A 16,982-nucleotide genomic window follows, 5' to 3' on the forward strand; every position below is an offset into this window, starting at 1 on the left:
TAAGCATTGGGGATGCCATCAAGTATAAGCAGGCTTTAAAGACCCTGGTCTGGTGGCCACAGACTGCTCAGATGTCTTCTTATCTATGGTCTTGGAAATCTTTCTACTCAATTCTAGTTTTCAGGATTAGTGGAAGTTCAATGGTTCTTCTTAGTAGACTTGAGTAAAATGATTCACAGAACCTTATCCATGACACATCAAAAGTACATGGCTGCCAGGCAAGAGCCCTACAAACCTCCTTCTAGCTGCTGGCATCCTAGACACCACTTTTAATTAGAAGACCTGAGGCAACATCATCACTGCAGTGTGACAGAAAGCCGTACTGGGTCTACTAATCAGAACAAGCTCCGAGAATACAGCAGGTAAGATGAGGCAGAAAGGGACTTGATCCGATAGCCATTGACTACTGAGTAGACCACTTGATTAGAGACCTGCAAATCTCTTTGCTCATTTCTAATTCTCAGCATAGTTGGGGGTTCAATTGGAGATCATGGGAGGTTCAATGGTTCTCATGATTGGTGAGGGTACAATGAATCAAAAAGTCATTGGTGGATCAATGGTTGTCAGGATTGGTGGAGGGTCAATGATTCTAAAGATCATTGGGGGGTTCAATAGTTCTGAAGATCTTTGGGGGTTCAGTGGTTCTCAGGATTGGTGGGGATTCAATGGATTTAAAGAACATTGGGGTTCAATGGTTCTGAAAATCATTGGGGATTCAATGGATGTCAGGAATTGTGGGGATTCAATGATTCTAAAAATCATCTGCAGTTCAATGGTTGACAGTAGAGTTGAGCGAAACGGGTCGAAAAATTTCAAAAGTCACCGACTTTTGGCAAAGTCGGGTTTCATGAAACGAAACCCGACCCTAGGATGAGGTCGGCCACGAGGTCGGCGACTTACGCGCCAAAGTCGCGTTTCAAAAGTTTGTTTTGCGCTCTTTTTCAGCCAATCAGGATCCACGGACACTGTGGGCAACGTGATGACATAGGCAGGGGTCACCACCATCTTTCAGAAGGGCATGCAAGTGATTGGTTTGCTTTGGTGGGCGTCACAGGGGGTATAAAAGGGCGTGCACGCCGACCGCCATCTTACTTCTGCCGATCTCAGTATAGGGAGAGGTTGCTGCTGATTCTGTAGGGAGAGCGTTAGGCAGGGAAGAAGACAAAAAAACTGCTTCTGCTGCTAGCGATTTGGCCTGCACAACACACCAGTCACTGTGTGTGCAGTGCAAGGGGAGGCTATATAGTGGTGTATCAGTGGTGTTGGTTGTTGGGCTGCCTTCTAAGGCTTCCTGACATTCCTGCATTGCTGTTTACCCACTGCTCCGCAAACTGCTTTTTTAAAAGCAATCCCAATTTTTTTTTTTGTCCTGCTGAGAAGAAAAAAAACTGCTTCTGCTGCTAGCAATTTGGCCTGCACAACACACCAGTCACTGTGTGTGCAGTGCAAGGGAAGGCTATATTGTGGTGTATCAGTGGTGTTGGTTGTTGGGCTGCCTTTTAAGGCTTCCTGACAGGCTGGCATTGCTGTTTACCCACTGCTCTGCAAACTGCTTTTTTAAAAGCAATCCAATCTCCCTTATCCTCTAGTCACTTTTGTCACAGCTGTGCCATCGAGCCTGTGACATAGCGCTCAGATATCAGTGGGCCTCACACAATCCAAAAGTGTCCAGTGTCCAAAAGTGTGTGCAGAGATTCAAAATCTCCCTTATCCTCTAGTCACTTTGGTCACAGCTGTGCCATCGAGCCTGTCACATAGCGCTCAGATATTCATTGGGCCTCACACAATCCAAAAGTGTCCAGTGTCCAAAAGTGTGTGCAGACATTCAAAATCTCCCTTATCCTCTAGTCACTTTGGTCACAGCTGTGCCATCGAGCCTGTCACATAGCGCTCAGATATTCATTGGGCCTCACACAATCCAAAAGTATCCAGTGTCCAAAAGTGTGTGCAGAGATTCAAAATCTCCCTTATCCTCTAGTCACTTTGGTCACAGCTGTGCCATCGAGCCTGTCACATAGCGCTCAGATATTCATTGGGCCTCACACAATCCAAAAGTGTCCAGTGTCCAAAAGTGTGTGCAGAGATTCAAAATCTCCCTTATCCTCTAGTCACTTTGGTCACAGCTGTGCCATCGAGCCTGTCACATAGCGCTCAGATATTCATTGGGCCTCACACAATCCAAAAGTGTCCAGTGTCCAAAAGTGTGTGCAGAGATTCAAAATCTCCCTTATCCTCTAGTCACTTTGGTCACAGCTGTGCCATCGAGCCTGTCACATAGCGCTCAGATATTCATTGGGCCTCACACAATCCAAAAGTGTCCAGTGTCCAAAAGTGTGTGCAGAGATTCAAAATCTCCCTTATCCTCTAGTCACTTTGGTCACAGCTGTGCCATCGAGCCTGTCACATAGCGCTCAGATATTCATTGGGCCTCACACAATCCAAAAGTGTCCAGTGTCCAAAAGTGTGTGCAGAGATTCAAAATCTCCCTTATCCTCTAGTCACTTTGGTCACAGCTGTGCCATCGAGCCTGTCACATAGCGCTCAGATATTCATTGGGCCTCACACAATCCAAAAGTGTCCAGTGTCCAAAAGTGTGTGCAGAGATTCAAAATCTCCCTTATCCTCTAGTCACTTTGGTCACAGCTGTGCCATCGAGCCTGTCACATAGCGCTCAGATATTCATTGGGCCTCACACAATCCAAAAGTGTCCAGTGTCCAAAAGTGTGTGCAGAGATTCAAAATCTCCCTTATCCTCTAGTCACTTTGGTCACAGCTGTGCCATCGAGCCTGTCACATAGCGCTCAGATATTCATTGAGCCTCACACAATCCAAAAGTGTCCAGTGTCCAAAAGTGTGTGCAGACATTCAAAATCTCCCTTATCCTCTAGTCACTTTGGTCACAGCTGTGCCATCGAGCCTGTCACATAGCGCTCAGATATTCATTGGGCCTCACACAATCCAAAAGTGTCCAGTGTCCAAAAGTGTGTGCAGAGATTCAAAATCTCCCTTATCCTCTAGTCACTTTGGTCACAGCTGTGCCATCGAGCCTGTCACATAGCGCTCAGATATTCATTGGGCCTCACACAATCCAAAAGTGTCCAGTGTCCAAAAGTGTGTGCAGAGATTCAAAATCTCCCTTATCCTCTAGTCACTTTGGTCACAGCTGTGCCATCGAGCCTGTCACATAGCGCTCAGATATTCATTGGGCCTCACACAATCCAAAAGTGTCCAGTGTCCACAAGTGTCTGCAGAAATTCAAAATCTCCCTTATCCTCTAGTCACTTTGGTCACAGCTGTGCCATCGAGCCTGTCTCATAGCGCTCAGATATCAGTGGGCCTCACACAATCCAAAAGTGTCCAGTGTCCACAAGTGTCTGCAGAAATTCAAAATCTCCCCTGTCCTATAGACACCTTGTACCTTGTTTTACATTACTATATAGTTTGTTGGATTTTGTCTACATTTCTACCAAAAATGAGGAAGGCTGGTGGAAGAGGCCGTGGAATTGGGCGGGGGTTGGCAGCTGGTAATGATGGTGTTGGTGGTGGATCTGATGGTAGTGGCAAGAGCAAAATAGGACCGAATGCAGGAGGTGTTGAGCCTGCATCATCGTCTGGCTACATAAGGCCTCGAACGCTTAGTTTTCTAGGAGTTGGCAAACCGCTTTTAAAGCCAGAGCATCAGGAAAAAGTTTTGTCTTACATTGCTGACTCAGCCTCCAGCTCTATCGCCTCCTCTTCTTCAGTTGTAAAAAGTAAAAGCACTGAGTCGTCATTGGAGGCTCATGTTCATGAACCACACCTTTCCTTGTGTCCTTCACCCCAACCAAGATTGAAGGATGACGCAGGCCATACTACTGATTACTCCATGGAGCTGTTTTCACATACCATGCCTGGATTATCAAGTGAAATGGTGAATTACCCAGGCCAAGATGAATCTGACATGGAGTGCACTGATGCACAGCCGCTGATGGATGATTCTGCTGGTACATTCACTCAGAGCACTACATTGTCCTCGCAGTGTACAGAGCCAGATTCTGACCCTGATGAGACTCAGGTGCCCCTTCCCGCACACTATACCACCATACACGGTGACACAGAGGAAGGTGCACATGACATAGAAGAGGAGGTGATGGATGACCCAGTTGTTGAACCAGATTGGCATCCATTGGGGGAAGAGGGTGCTGCTTCCAATAGCTCAGATGAGGAGCATCCACAGCTGACATCGACATCGCAACAGCTGTTATCTGGCAGGCCCGGAGCACTCCAAAGACAGGTTCCAAACATCAAAAGAGTTGCTGGACAGCTTGTCCAGAGGGTCAAAAGATCACATCGTGCTAGGCCGCAAAATGTCTGCCAAAGTAGGAAGAGTGCAGTGTGGCACTTTTTTGAACAAAATCCTCATGATCAGGCCAAGGTTATCTGTAAGAAGTGCGCAAAGACCTTTAGCCGAGGGAAAAATCTGAAAAATGTGAATACCAGTTGCATGCTTAGACATTTAACCAGCATGCACTTGCAAGCGTGGACACAACACCAAACCTCAAGTGCCACATGTGCAACTGATCACAACGAAGGTAGTCAGCAACGCTACATTGTTTCCCCCACTGTAAGCCCACCGGTTAGCACAGCAGCAAATGTTGAGATGTCGTTGCAAGGCCACAGCAGTCAGGGAATCCCACTGTTATATCAACGAAAGACTGATTCTAGGCCATCAGAAAGAACACCAACTCCATCACCATCATCAACCCTCTCTCAGTCCGCCCTGTCCACTGCTACTTCCACCATATGCAGCTCTCAAGTCCAGCTCACCCTCCCAGACACTATGAGTAGGTCAAGAAAGTACTCAGTCTCTCATCCGCGTACACTGGGTTTGAACGCCCACATTGCCAAACTAATCTCGTTTGAGATGATGCCCTTTCGGTTGGTGGAAAGCACAGCTTTCCGCGAACTCATGGCCTATGCAGTACCACGCTATGACCTACCCAGTCGCCACTTCTTCTCTCGCAAAGCCATCCCAGCCCTCCACCATCATGTGAAAGACCGCATTGTCCATGCACTCAAGCAGTCAGTGAGCGGAAAGGTGCACCTCACAACTGATGCATGGTCCAGTCGGCATGGCCAGGGCCGTTACGTGTCCATCACTGCGCACTGGGTTAATGTGGTGGATGCAGGGTCCACAGGGGACAGCGGTGGTGGGACAGTGCTGCCTAGCCCACGGTATAGGAAACAGTTGGCTGTAGGCGTTCGACCCTCCTCCTCCTCCAGAAGCAAAAGCTCGTCCACAGAGCGCAGTCGTACGAGCACTCCATCTGCAGCTGCCACTGTTGCACACGATGTGTCCCCCTATCGAGCAGCTAGTGGAAAGCGTCAGCAGGCTGTGTTGCAGATGATGTGTTTGGGCAACAGACACACCGCCGAGGTGCTGGCCGAGTACTTGAAGCGACAAACTGAGTCATGGCTGGGAAGTGTACATCTTGAGGCAGGCAAGGTAGTTAGTGATAACGGCCGTAATTTTGTGGCAGCCATAGCCCTTTCAAAACTCAGCCATATACCTTGCTTGGCTCACACCTTGAACCTGGTGGTGCTGTGCTTCCTCAAAAATTATCCGGAGTTAACAGCCCTGCTCCAGAAGGTGTGAAGACTGTGCGCGCACATCCGCCGGTCGCCTGTACACTCCGTTCGTATGCAAAAGCTGCAGCGATTGCTCCACCTTCCCAACCACCGCCTCATTATCGACATTGCAACAAGGTGGAACTCCACCCTGCACATGGTGGAGCGGCTGTGCGAGCAGAGGCAGGCCATAATGCATTTGTGGGAGGATACACGGCCAGGCACTTTGAGAGCAGACATGGAGTTGACAGGTGTGCAGTGGTCGAAGCTGAAAGACCTCTGTAAAGTCCTTCAGTGTTTTGAGGAATGCACACGGCTGGTAAGCGCAGACGACGCCATCCTAAGCATGAGCATCCCACTTATGCGTCTGCTCATGCAAACTTTGACGCACCTTAAGGAGCAGGCGTCTGCAGCCAATGTTGATGAGGAGGAAGAGGAGGAGGGAATCCTTGATGACATTCAGCCATTGTCTGCTCAGGGACCTCTCCTGGACGAGGTGGAGGAAGAAGAGGAGGAGGAGGAGGATGATGGGGATGATTACTTAGGGGAGGAGGATGCATCTCGTGGGGCAAGTGAAAATGTTGGCGTGGCAAGGTCTGGTACAGGGTTTGTGCGTGACTGGAGGGATGTGGATTTGCCAGAAAGTGCTCCTCCAACCAGCACTCGCAGTGCATCATTGACACCGGGAACATTGGCCCACATGTCAGATTATGCCTTGCAGATCCTAAAAAGGGACCCACGCATTGCCAAAATGATGAACGATGATGACTACTGGTTGGCCAGCATCCTGGATCCACGCTATAAAGGCAAATTACAAAACATCATGCCACAGGAGAACCTTGACCTAATATTGGCTAACAAGCAACTCTGGTAAATCGGTTGCTTGAGGCATTCCCAGCACACAGCAGCGGTGATGGTTCTCACACGAGCCGTACGGGCCGGGGGCAGCTTGGTAGAGGTGTTCGTGGTGCACACAGCAGAAGTGGCGTTGGAGACAGGGGTTTCATGACAATGTTGTGGACTGATTTTTCAAGTACCGCTCACACAACTGGTAATACTGCATCGATGGAAAGTGACAGGAGACAGCAGTTGTCAACTATGGTTACAAACTACTTTTCCTCCCATATCGATGTTCTCCCACACAGTTCATTCCCCTTTGACTATTGGGCCGCTAAACTGGACACCTGGCCTGAATTGGCACAATATGCCTTACAGGAGCTCGCTTGCCCAGCTGCAAGTGTGCTATCGGAAAGAGTCTTCAGTGCAGCTGGATCAATCCTGACAGAAAAAAGGACCCGTCTGTCAACCCAAAATGTGGATGATCTAACCTTCATTAAAATGAACCACGCATGGGTTTCCAAGGATTTTGTCCCACCTTCCTCTGATGACACATAGGGTGACAGAAAAATGGCTTGCTTTGGTCCACCTCTTCCTGGGACTTGACCTATTTCACCTTTTGCATCAGCTGAATGTCCAACATCAACATATGCCACTTTCTAAAACTCCCTAACTGTGCTGCCTCCCCCCCCCATGGCCGGGGTCACCAACTAGTGCACGACACCGTGCGAGTGCCGTTGCCCTGGACAGGTGGGTAGGCCGTCTCTTGGGCGCGGGCACTGGTACAGGGTCCTTCATAGTGCAATCAAGTGTCTCTGACGGTGGTGGTGCACACCCGCCGTCAGACACACCGCCGTACTATGAGGGGCCAAGTGCCAGTACCGACGCCCACGAGTGGGCCCCCCTTGCTTGGGCAGGGCCCCAGCATTTGCAATCTTTACCTCTCCCTGCTCCTCCGCTGTGTAGTCTGGGCCGTCAAATCCATACTGTGCCTGACACCGTCTGAGCCTGCCTCCTGAGACATATATTTTGAATGTGTACGCTATCCATACATGTTATCCGGGGAAACGGTACCCTTTCTAACCTTTGTGCAATCACGTGCAATCCATACTGGGCCTAACACCGTCTGAGCCTGCCTCCTGAGACATATATTTTGAATGTGTACGCTATCCATACATGTTATCCGGGGAAACGGTACCCTTTCTAACCTTTGTGCAATCACGTGCAATCCATACTGGGCCTAACACCGTCTGAGCCTGCCTCCTGAGACATATATTTTGAATGTGTACGCTATCCATACATGTTATCTGGGGAAACGGTACCCTTTCTAACCTTTGTGCAATCACGTGCAATCCATACTGGGCCTAACACCATCTGAGCCTGTCTCCTGAGACATATATTTTGAATGTGTACTCTATCCATACATGTTATCCGGGGAAACGGTACCCTTTCTAACCTTTGTGCAATCACGTGCAATCCATACTGGGCCTAACACCGTCTGAGCCTGCCTCCTGAGACATATATTTTGAATGTGTACGCTATCCATACATGTTATCTGGGGAAACGGTACCCTTTCTAACCTTTGTGCAATCACGTGCAATCCATACTGGGCCTAACACCATCTGAGCCTGTCTCCTGAGACATATATTTTGAATGTGTACTCTATCCATACATGTTATCCGGGGAAACGGTACCCTTTCTAACCTTTGTGCAATCACGTGCAATCCATACTGGGCCTAACACCGTCTGAGCCTGCCTCCTGAGACATATATTTTGAATGTGTACGCTATCCATACATGTTATCCGGGGAAACGGTACCCTTTCTAACCTTTGTGCAATCACGTGCAATCCATACTGGGCCTAACACCATCTGAGCCTGCCTCCTGAGACATATATTTTGAATGTGTACGCTATCCATACATGTTATCTGGGGATACGGTACCCTTTTTAACCTTTGTGCAATCACATGCAATCCATACTGGGCCTAACACCGTCTGAGCCTGCCTCCTGAGACATATATTTTGAATGTGTACGCTATCCATACATGTTATCCGGGGATACGGTACCCTTTCTAACCTTTGTGCAATCACGTGCAATCCATACTGGGCCTAACACCGTCTGAGCCTGCCTCCTGAGACATATATTTTGAATGTGTACGCTATCCATACATGTTATCCGGGGAAACGGTACCCTTTCTAACCTTTGTGCAATCACGTGCAATCCATACTGGGCCTAACACCGTCTGAGCCTGCCTCCTGAGACATATATTTTGAATGTGTACGCTATCCATGCATGTTATCCGGGGAAACGGTACCCTTTCTAACCTTTGTGCAATCACGTGCAATCCATACTGGGCCTAACACCGTCTGAGCCTGCCTCCTGAGACATATATTTTGAATGTGTACGCTATCCATACATGTTATCCGGGGAAACGGTACCCTTTCTAACCTTTGTGCAATCACGTGCAATCCATACTGGGCCTAACACCGTCTGAGCCTGTCTCCTGAGACATATATTTTGAATGTGTACGCTATCCATACATGTTATCCGGGGAAACGGTACCCTTTCTAACCTTTGTGCAATCACGTGCAATCCATACTGGGCCTAACACCGTCTGAGCCTGCCTCCTGAGACATATATTTTGAATGTGTACGCTATCCATACATGTTATCCGGGGAAACGGTACCCTTTCTAACCTTTGTGCAATCACGTGCAATCCATACTGGGCCTAACACCGTCTGAGCCTGCCTCCTGAGACATATATTTTGAATGTGTACGCTATCCATACATGTTATCCGGGGATACGGTACCCTTTCTAACCTTTGTGCAATCACGTGCAATCCATACTGGGCCTAACACCGTCTGAGCCTGCCTCCTGAGACATATATTTTGAATGTGTACGCTATACATACATGTTATCTGGGGATACGGTACCCTTTCTAACCTTTGTGCAATCACATGCAATCCATACTGGGCCTAACACCGTCTGAGCCTGCCTCCTGAGACATATATTTTGAATGTGTACGCTATCCATACATGTTATCTGGGGATACGGTACCCTTTCTAACCTTTGTGCAATCACATGCAATCCATACTGGGCCTAACACCGTCTGAGCCTGCCTCCTGAGACATATATTTTGAATGTGTACGCTATCCATACATGTTATCTGGGGATACGGTACCTTTTCTAACCTTTGTGCAATCACGTGCAATCCATACTGGGCCTAACACCGTCTGAGCCTGCCTCCTGAGACATATATTTTGAATGTGTACGCTATCCATACATGTTATCCGGGGAAACGGTACCCTTTCTAACCTTTGTGCAATCACGTGCAATCCATACTGGGCCTAACACCGTCTGAGCCTGCCTCCTGAGACATATATTTTGAATGTGTACGCTGTCCATACATGTTATCCGGGGATACGGTACCCTTTCTAACCTTTGTGCAATCACGTGCAATCCATACTGGGCCTAACACCGTCTGAGCCTGCCTCCTGAGACATATATTTTGAATGTGTACGCTATCCATACATGTTATCCGGGGAAACGGTACCCTTTCTAACCTTTGTGCAATCACGTGCAATCCATACTGGGCCTAACACCGTCTGAGCCTGCCTCCTGAGACATATATTTTGAATGTGTACGCTATCCATACATGTTATCCGGGGAAACGGTACCCTTTCTAACCTTTGTGCAATCACGTGCAATCCATACTGGGCCTAACACCGTCTGAGCCTGCCTCCTGATGTATAGACATATATTTTGAATGTGTACGCTATCCATACATGTTATCTGGGGATACGGTACCCTTTCTAACCTTTGTGCAATCACGTGCAATCCATACTGGGCCTAACACCGTCTGAGCCTGCCTCCTGAGACATATATTTTGAATGTGTACGCTATCCATACATGTTATCCGGGGAAACGGTACCCTTTCTAACCTTTGTGCAATCACGTGCAATCCATACTGGGCCTAACACCGTCTGAGCCTGCCTCCTGAGACATATATTTTGAATGTGTACGCTATCCATACATGTTATCCGGGGATACGGTACCCTTTCTAACCTTTGTGCAATCACGTGCAATCCATACTGGGCCTAACACCGTCTGAGCCTGCCTCCTGAGACATATATTTTGAATGTGTACGCTATCCATACATGTTATCCGGGGAAATGGTACCCTTTCTAACCTTTGTGCAATCACGTGCAATCCACACTGGGCCTAACACCGTCTGAGCCTGCCTCCTAATGTATAGACATATATTTTGAATGTGTACGCTATCCATACATGTTATCCGGGGAAACGGTACCCTTTCTAACCTTTGTGCAATCACGTGCAATCCATACTGGGCCTAACACCGTCTGAGCCTGCCTCCTGATGTATAGACATATATTTTGAATGTGTACGCTATCCATACATGTTATCCGGGGATACGGTACCCTTTCTAACCTTTGTGCAATCACGTGCAATCCATACTGGGCCTAACACCATCTGAGCCTGTCTCCTGAGACATATATTTTGAATGTGTACTCTATCCATACATGTTATCCGGGGAAACGGTACCCTTTCTAACCTTTGTGCAATCACGTGCAATCCATACTGGGCCTAACACCGTCTGAGCCTGCCTCCTGAGACATATATTTTGAATGTGTACGCTATCCATACATGTTATCCGGGGAAACGGTACCCTTTCTAACCTTTGTGCAATCACGTGCAATCCATACTGGGCCTAACACCATCTGAGCCTGCCTCCTGAGACATATATTTTGAATGTGTACGCTATCCATACATGTTATCTGGGGATACGGTACCCTTTTTAACCTTTGTGCAATCACATGCAATCCATACTGGGCCTAACACCGTCTGAGCCTGCCTCCTGAGACATATATTTTGAATGTGTACGCTATCCATACATGTTATCCGGGGATACGGTACCCTTTCTAACCTTTGTGCAATCACGTGCAATCCATACTGGGCCTAACACCGTCTGAGCCTGCCTCCTGAGACATATATTTTGAATGTGTACGCTATCCATACATGTTATCCGGGGAAACGGTACCCTTTCTAACCTTTGTGCAATCACGTGCAATCCATACTGGGCCTAACACCGTCTGAGCCTGCCTCCTGAGACATATATTTTGAATGTGTACGCTATCCATGCATGTTATCCGGGGAAACGGTACCCTTTCTAACCTTTGTGCAATCACGTGCAATCCATACTGGGCCTAACACCGTCTGAGCCTGCCTCCTGAGACATATATTTTGAATGTGTACGCTATCCATACATGTTATCCGGGGAAACGGTACCCTTTCTAACCTTTGTGCAATCACGTGCAATCCATACTGGGCCTAACACCGTCTGAGCCTGTCTCCTGAGACATATATTTTGAATGTGTACGCTATCCATACATGTTATCCGGGGAAACGGTACCCTTTCTAACCTTTGTGCAATCACGTGCAATCCATACTGGGCCTAACACCGTCTGAGCCTGCCTCCTGAGACATATATTTTGAATGTGTACGCTATCCATACATGTTATCCGGGGAAACGGTACCCTTTCTAACCTTTGTGCAATCACGTGCAATCCATACTGGGCCTAACACCGTCTGAGCCTGCCTCCTGAGACATATATTTTGAATGTGTACGCTATCCATACATGTTATCCGGGGATACGGTACCCTTTCTAACCTTTGTGCAATCACGTGCAATCCATACTGGGCCTAACACCGTCTGAGCCTGCCTCCTGAGACATATATTTTGAATGTGTACGCTATCCATACATGTTATCTGGGGATACGGTACCTTTTCTAACCTTTGTGCAATCACGTGCAATCCATACTGGGCCTAACACCGTCTGAGCCTGCCTCCTGAGACATATATTTTGAATGTGTACGCTATCCATACATGTTATCCGGGGAAACGGTACCCTTTCTAACCTTTGTGCAATCACGTGCAATCCATACTGGGCCTAACACCGTCTGAGCCTGCCTCCTGAGACATATATTTTGAATGTGTACGCTGTCCATACATGTTATCCGGGGATACGGTACCCTTTCTAACCTTTGTGCAATCACGTGCAATCCATACTGGGCCTAACACCGTCTGAGCCTGCCTCCTGAGACATATATTTTGAATGTGTACGCTATCCATACATGTTATCCGGGGAAACGGTACCCTTTCTAACCTTTGTGCAATCACGTGCAATCCATACTGGGCCTAACACCGTCTGAGCCTGCCTCCTGAGACATATATTTTGAATGTGTACGCTATCCATACATGTTATCCGGGGAAACGGTACCCTTTCTAACCTTTGTGCAATCACGTGCAATCCATACTGGGCCTAACACCGTCTGAGCCTGCCTCCTGATGTATAGACATATATTTTGAATGTGTACGCTATCCATACATGTTATCTGGGGATACGGTACCCTTTCTAACCTTTGTGCAATCACGTGCAATCCATACTGGGCCTAACACCGTCTGAGCCTGCCTCCTGAGACATATATTTTGAATGTGTACGCTATCCATACATGTTATCCGGGGAAACGGTACCCTTTCTAACCTTTGTGCAATCACGTGCAATCCATACTGGGCCTAACACCGTCTGAGCCTGCCTCCTGAGACATATATTTTGAATGTGTACGCTATCCATACATGTTATCCGGGGATACGGTACCCTTTCTAACCTTTGTGCAATCACGTGCAATCCATACTGGGCCTAACACCGTCTGAGCCTGCCTCCTGAGACATATATTTTGAATGTGTACGCTATCCATACATGTTATCCGGGGAAATGGTACCCTTTCTAACCTTTGTGCAATCACGTGCAATCCACACTGGGCCTAACACCGTCTGAGCCTGCCTCCTAATGTATAGACATATATTTTGAATGTGTACGCTATCCATACATGTTATCCGGGGAAACGGTACCCTTTCTAACCTTTGTGCAATCACGTGCAATCCATACTGGGCCTAACACCGTCTGAGCCTGCCTCCTGATGTATAGACATATATTTTGAATGTGTACGCTATCCATACATGTTATCCGGGGATACGGTACCCTTTCTAACCTTTGTGCAATCACGTGCAATCCATACTGGGCCTGACACCGTCTGAGCCTGCCTCCTGATGTATAGACATATATTTTGAATGTGTACGCTATCCATACATGTTATCTGGGGATACGGTACCCTTTCTAACCTTTGTGCAATCACATGCAATCCATCCTGGGCCTAACACCGTCTGAGCCTGCCTCCTGATGTATAGACATATATTTTGAATGTGTACGCTATCCATACATGTTATCCGGGGAAACGGTACCCTTTCTAACCTTTGTGCAATCACGTGCAATCCATACTGGGCCTAACACCGTCTGAGCCTGCCTCCTGATGTATAGACATATATTTTGAATGTGTACGCTATCTATACATGTTATCCGGGGATACGGTACCCTTTCTAACCTTTGTGCATTCACGTGCAATCCATACTGGGCCTGACACCGTCTGAGCCTGCCTCCTGATGTATAGACATATATTTTGAATGTGTACGCTATCCATACATGTTATCCGGGGATACAGTACCCTTTCTAACCTTTGTGCAATCACGTGCAATCCATACTGGGCCTAACACCGTCTGAGCCTGCCTCCTGAGACATATATTTTGAATGTGTACGCTATCCATACATGTTATCCGGGGAAACGGTACCCTTTCTAACCTTTGTGCAATCACGTGCAATCCATACTGGGCCTAACACCGTCTGAGCCTGCCTCCTGAGACATATATTTTGAATGTGTATACTATCCATACATGTTATCCGGGGAAACGGTACCTTCTAACCTTTGTGCAATCACGTGCAATCCATACTGGGCCTAACACCGTCTGAGCCTGCCTCCTGATGTATAGACATATATTTTGAATGTGTACGCTATCCATACATGTTATCCGGGGATACGGTACCCTTTCTCACCTTTGTGCAATCACGTGTAATCCATACTGGGCGTGAGAACGGCTGGCGAGCTGTTAAGCAAGCTACAGCACCTGTGGTTTGCACACGTAAGTTTTTCATTTTTTCAGGAATGACGGTTAGGCCTAATTCCGGAACTGCGGTTGACCTGCACTTACTGGGAAATCATTGTTCGCGGGTAATAATTGTAATCAGTGATCCCCATCACTAACGTTGTTCAGCGGGTTAGGACTCTTTCACACATCAGGTTTTCGCCGTCAGGCGCGATCCGGCGCTTTTGACAAAAACCGGATCCGGCGAAATGCAATGCCGGATACGGTTCCCCCCCCCATTGACTTGCATTAGAGACGGATGGCCATGCGTTTCATCCGATTTTCGCCGGATCCGGCAATGTGACGCGATCCGGCGTCTGGAAAAAACGGCTACTGTAGCGTTTTTTGTCTCCGGCGAAAAAGCCGGACACGCCGGATCCGGCGTGTCCGGCTTTTTCATACAATGAAAGCCTATGAGCGCCGCAATGCACCTGATCCGGCGACAGCCGGATCCGGTGGCCGGATCCGGTTTTTTTGGTCTGAGCATGCTCAGTAGCTCTGCCCACAAGACATATATAAAAGCAAGACAGTGTGACCCTCAGCCACACCCAACATGCCACCCAAGCCAAGAACCAGGAGCAGGAGAAGGCAGCAGACATCTGCAGCAGCAGCACCATCAGCACCACCCCAAATGGAGCAGCATGCTGAACAACGGGAGGGGAGTCCAGCAGCAGATGAGAGACGGTAATTATCAAATCCCCCATTCCTCCAAACTAGGGCTATGGAATATCAAGATATTCATTGGCCCTTTGTTTCTCTTTATTCAACAGCCGCCCAATAGATGCAGCAGCAGCAGCAATGGCAGCAGCAGGAACACCACCCACAGCCATGGAGTCTGGCCACCAGGAAGACAGCACATCATCTTCTGGGAGCCCTCCCTCGCATCGTCAGCGTTTGACGGTAAGTTTTTATTTCCAAAATCCATCATCTCTGTAATATATGTCTATTCATTGCCTTTTATTTCAAAACAGGAATCACAAGATGAAGAGGAGCTCCCAGAAGAAGAAGGAAGGGGTGGACAGACACTTGGAGTGGGCTCACAATTGGTAAGTTTTTTGCATCAAACGCAGAAACACAACATCACACTACACACAACACATAGAAAACAATGTTCTGCAGACCACACACAGCAAACAAATGCCTACATCCAAAGACATAACATTTTTTGTTTTCTTCTCTAGTCTTCCCAATCTGGTGCTCGGCCAAGAGGTCCTCGCAGTGCCTCCCAGGGTCGTCGGCAACAGCAACGCGGCGGTCACCAGCGTGTAAGTATAAATATTTTTGCTTTGTTTTTTTTGCACTTTTTATTTCATTTCTTTTGTGGAGGCTAATTATGTTATTTTTGTCTTTTTCTTTAACAGCCTTCACAGCGTGCTCCCGACTCTGACGGTGAGGATGGAGGGATTGATGTGGACCACCTCATCGATCTCGTCAGAGAAAGGGAGCCGCTCTGGAATATGGCTGACCGCCGCCACGCTGACCTGATCGTTACCCGACGACTCTGGGAGGAAATCTGTTTGCTCCTTGTGGGACGCTGGGAGGACCTCGATGTTCGGGCCCAGATTAAAGAGCGTAAGTATATACAGTACCGGTTGCTTGATTTAAACCAGTGTTTCCCGAACTCCAGTCCTCGTGGTCCCCACGGATCATGTGTTCAGGATTTCTATTTAATTTGGAAATCCTGAAAACATGACCCCTGGGGACCATGAGGACTGGAGTTTGGGAAACACTGATGTTGTATACTAACCACTTTGTCCTTTCTCGTTTCAGGGGAGAGAATTGTGAAGCGGTGGCGGTCTGTGAGGGATCGTTTCAAGAAGGAGTTCAATAAAGAGATGCGGGCCCCAAGTGGATCTGGAGGACGCAGGAGCAAGTACAAGTACGCACGAGCCCTGTCGTTCCTCCGGGAGACAATGCTCACCAGAAGGTAAATATTACACACCACATGTGACAAAAAAATGTTTAGATGTAACTTTTTTTTTTCAGCCAGGGCCATACCATGTCAGTATTTTAATTGGTTTTTTTTCTCTTTATTCCACAGCACGGTGAGCAGCACTCGGGAGCCTGCACGATTGGACCCTTCTGAGGCGATCCCTGAGGAGACCGTCACCGAGGGACACTTCGACCGCCCCGGTACATCTGCACCTTCCCAGCCTTCCCACACATTCAACCCATCTGTCCCATCCACCAGCACAGGAGCATCGTGGCCGCCTACATTACATGAAGCTGCTGGTGAGGAGATCGCTTTCCCTTTACCCCACCCTTCTGCCCCTGCCACCTCTAGTACACCTGCGGGTACTGGGCGGCAGCGGCAGAGGGGTCAGGAAAAGACTTATGCGCCAGAGTTCTTGCATCTGAATGCATCTTTCCAGAACTGTCTAAAAGTCTTGTCAGAGCAAATCTCCGCAGGCTTTCAGCAGATCAACTCCAGCATTCTGGAGGTGAAGACACTTCTGCAAACCATGCATTCAGAAGCAAGAT

The 16,982-nt window shown here is 48.0% G+C and overlaps 1 protein-coding gene across 1 annotated transcript in view; it reads right to left on the reverse strand.

Moving 5' to 3' along the window:
• COL22A1 (collagen type XXII alpha 1 chain) overlaps window positions 1–16,982 on the reverse strand; it is a 608,111-nt gene that overhangs the window by 487,253 nt on the left and 103,876 nt on the right. The gene's annotated exons all lie outside the window — the stretch shown is intronic.

The sequence above is a fragment of the Dendrobates tinctorius genome, unplaced genomic scaffold, assembly GCF_039654945.1.
Source record: "Dendrobates tinctorius isolate UK_male_01 unplaced genomic scaffold, ASM3965494v1 ptg000116l, whole genome shotgun sequence".
Taxonomy (NCBI): domain Eukaryota; kingdom Metazoa; phylum Chordata; class Amphibia; order Anura; family Dendrobatidae; genus Dendrobates; species Dendrobates tinctorius.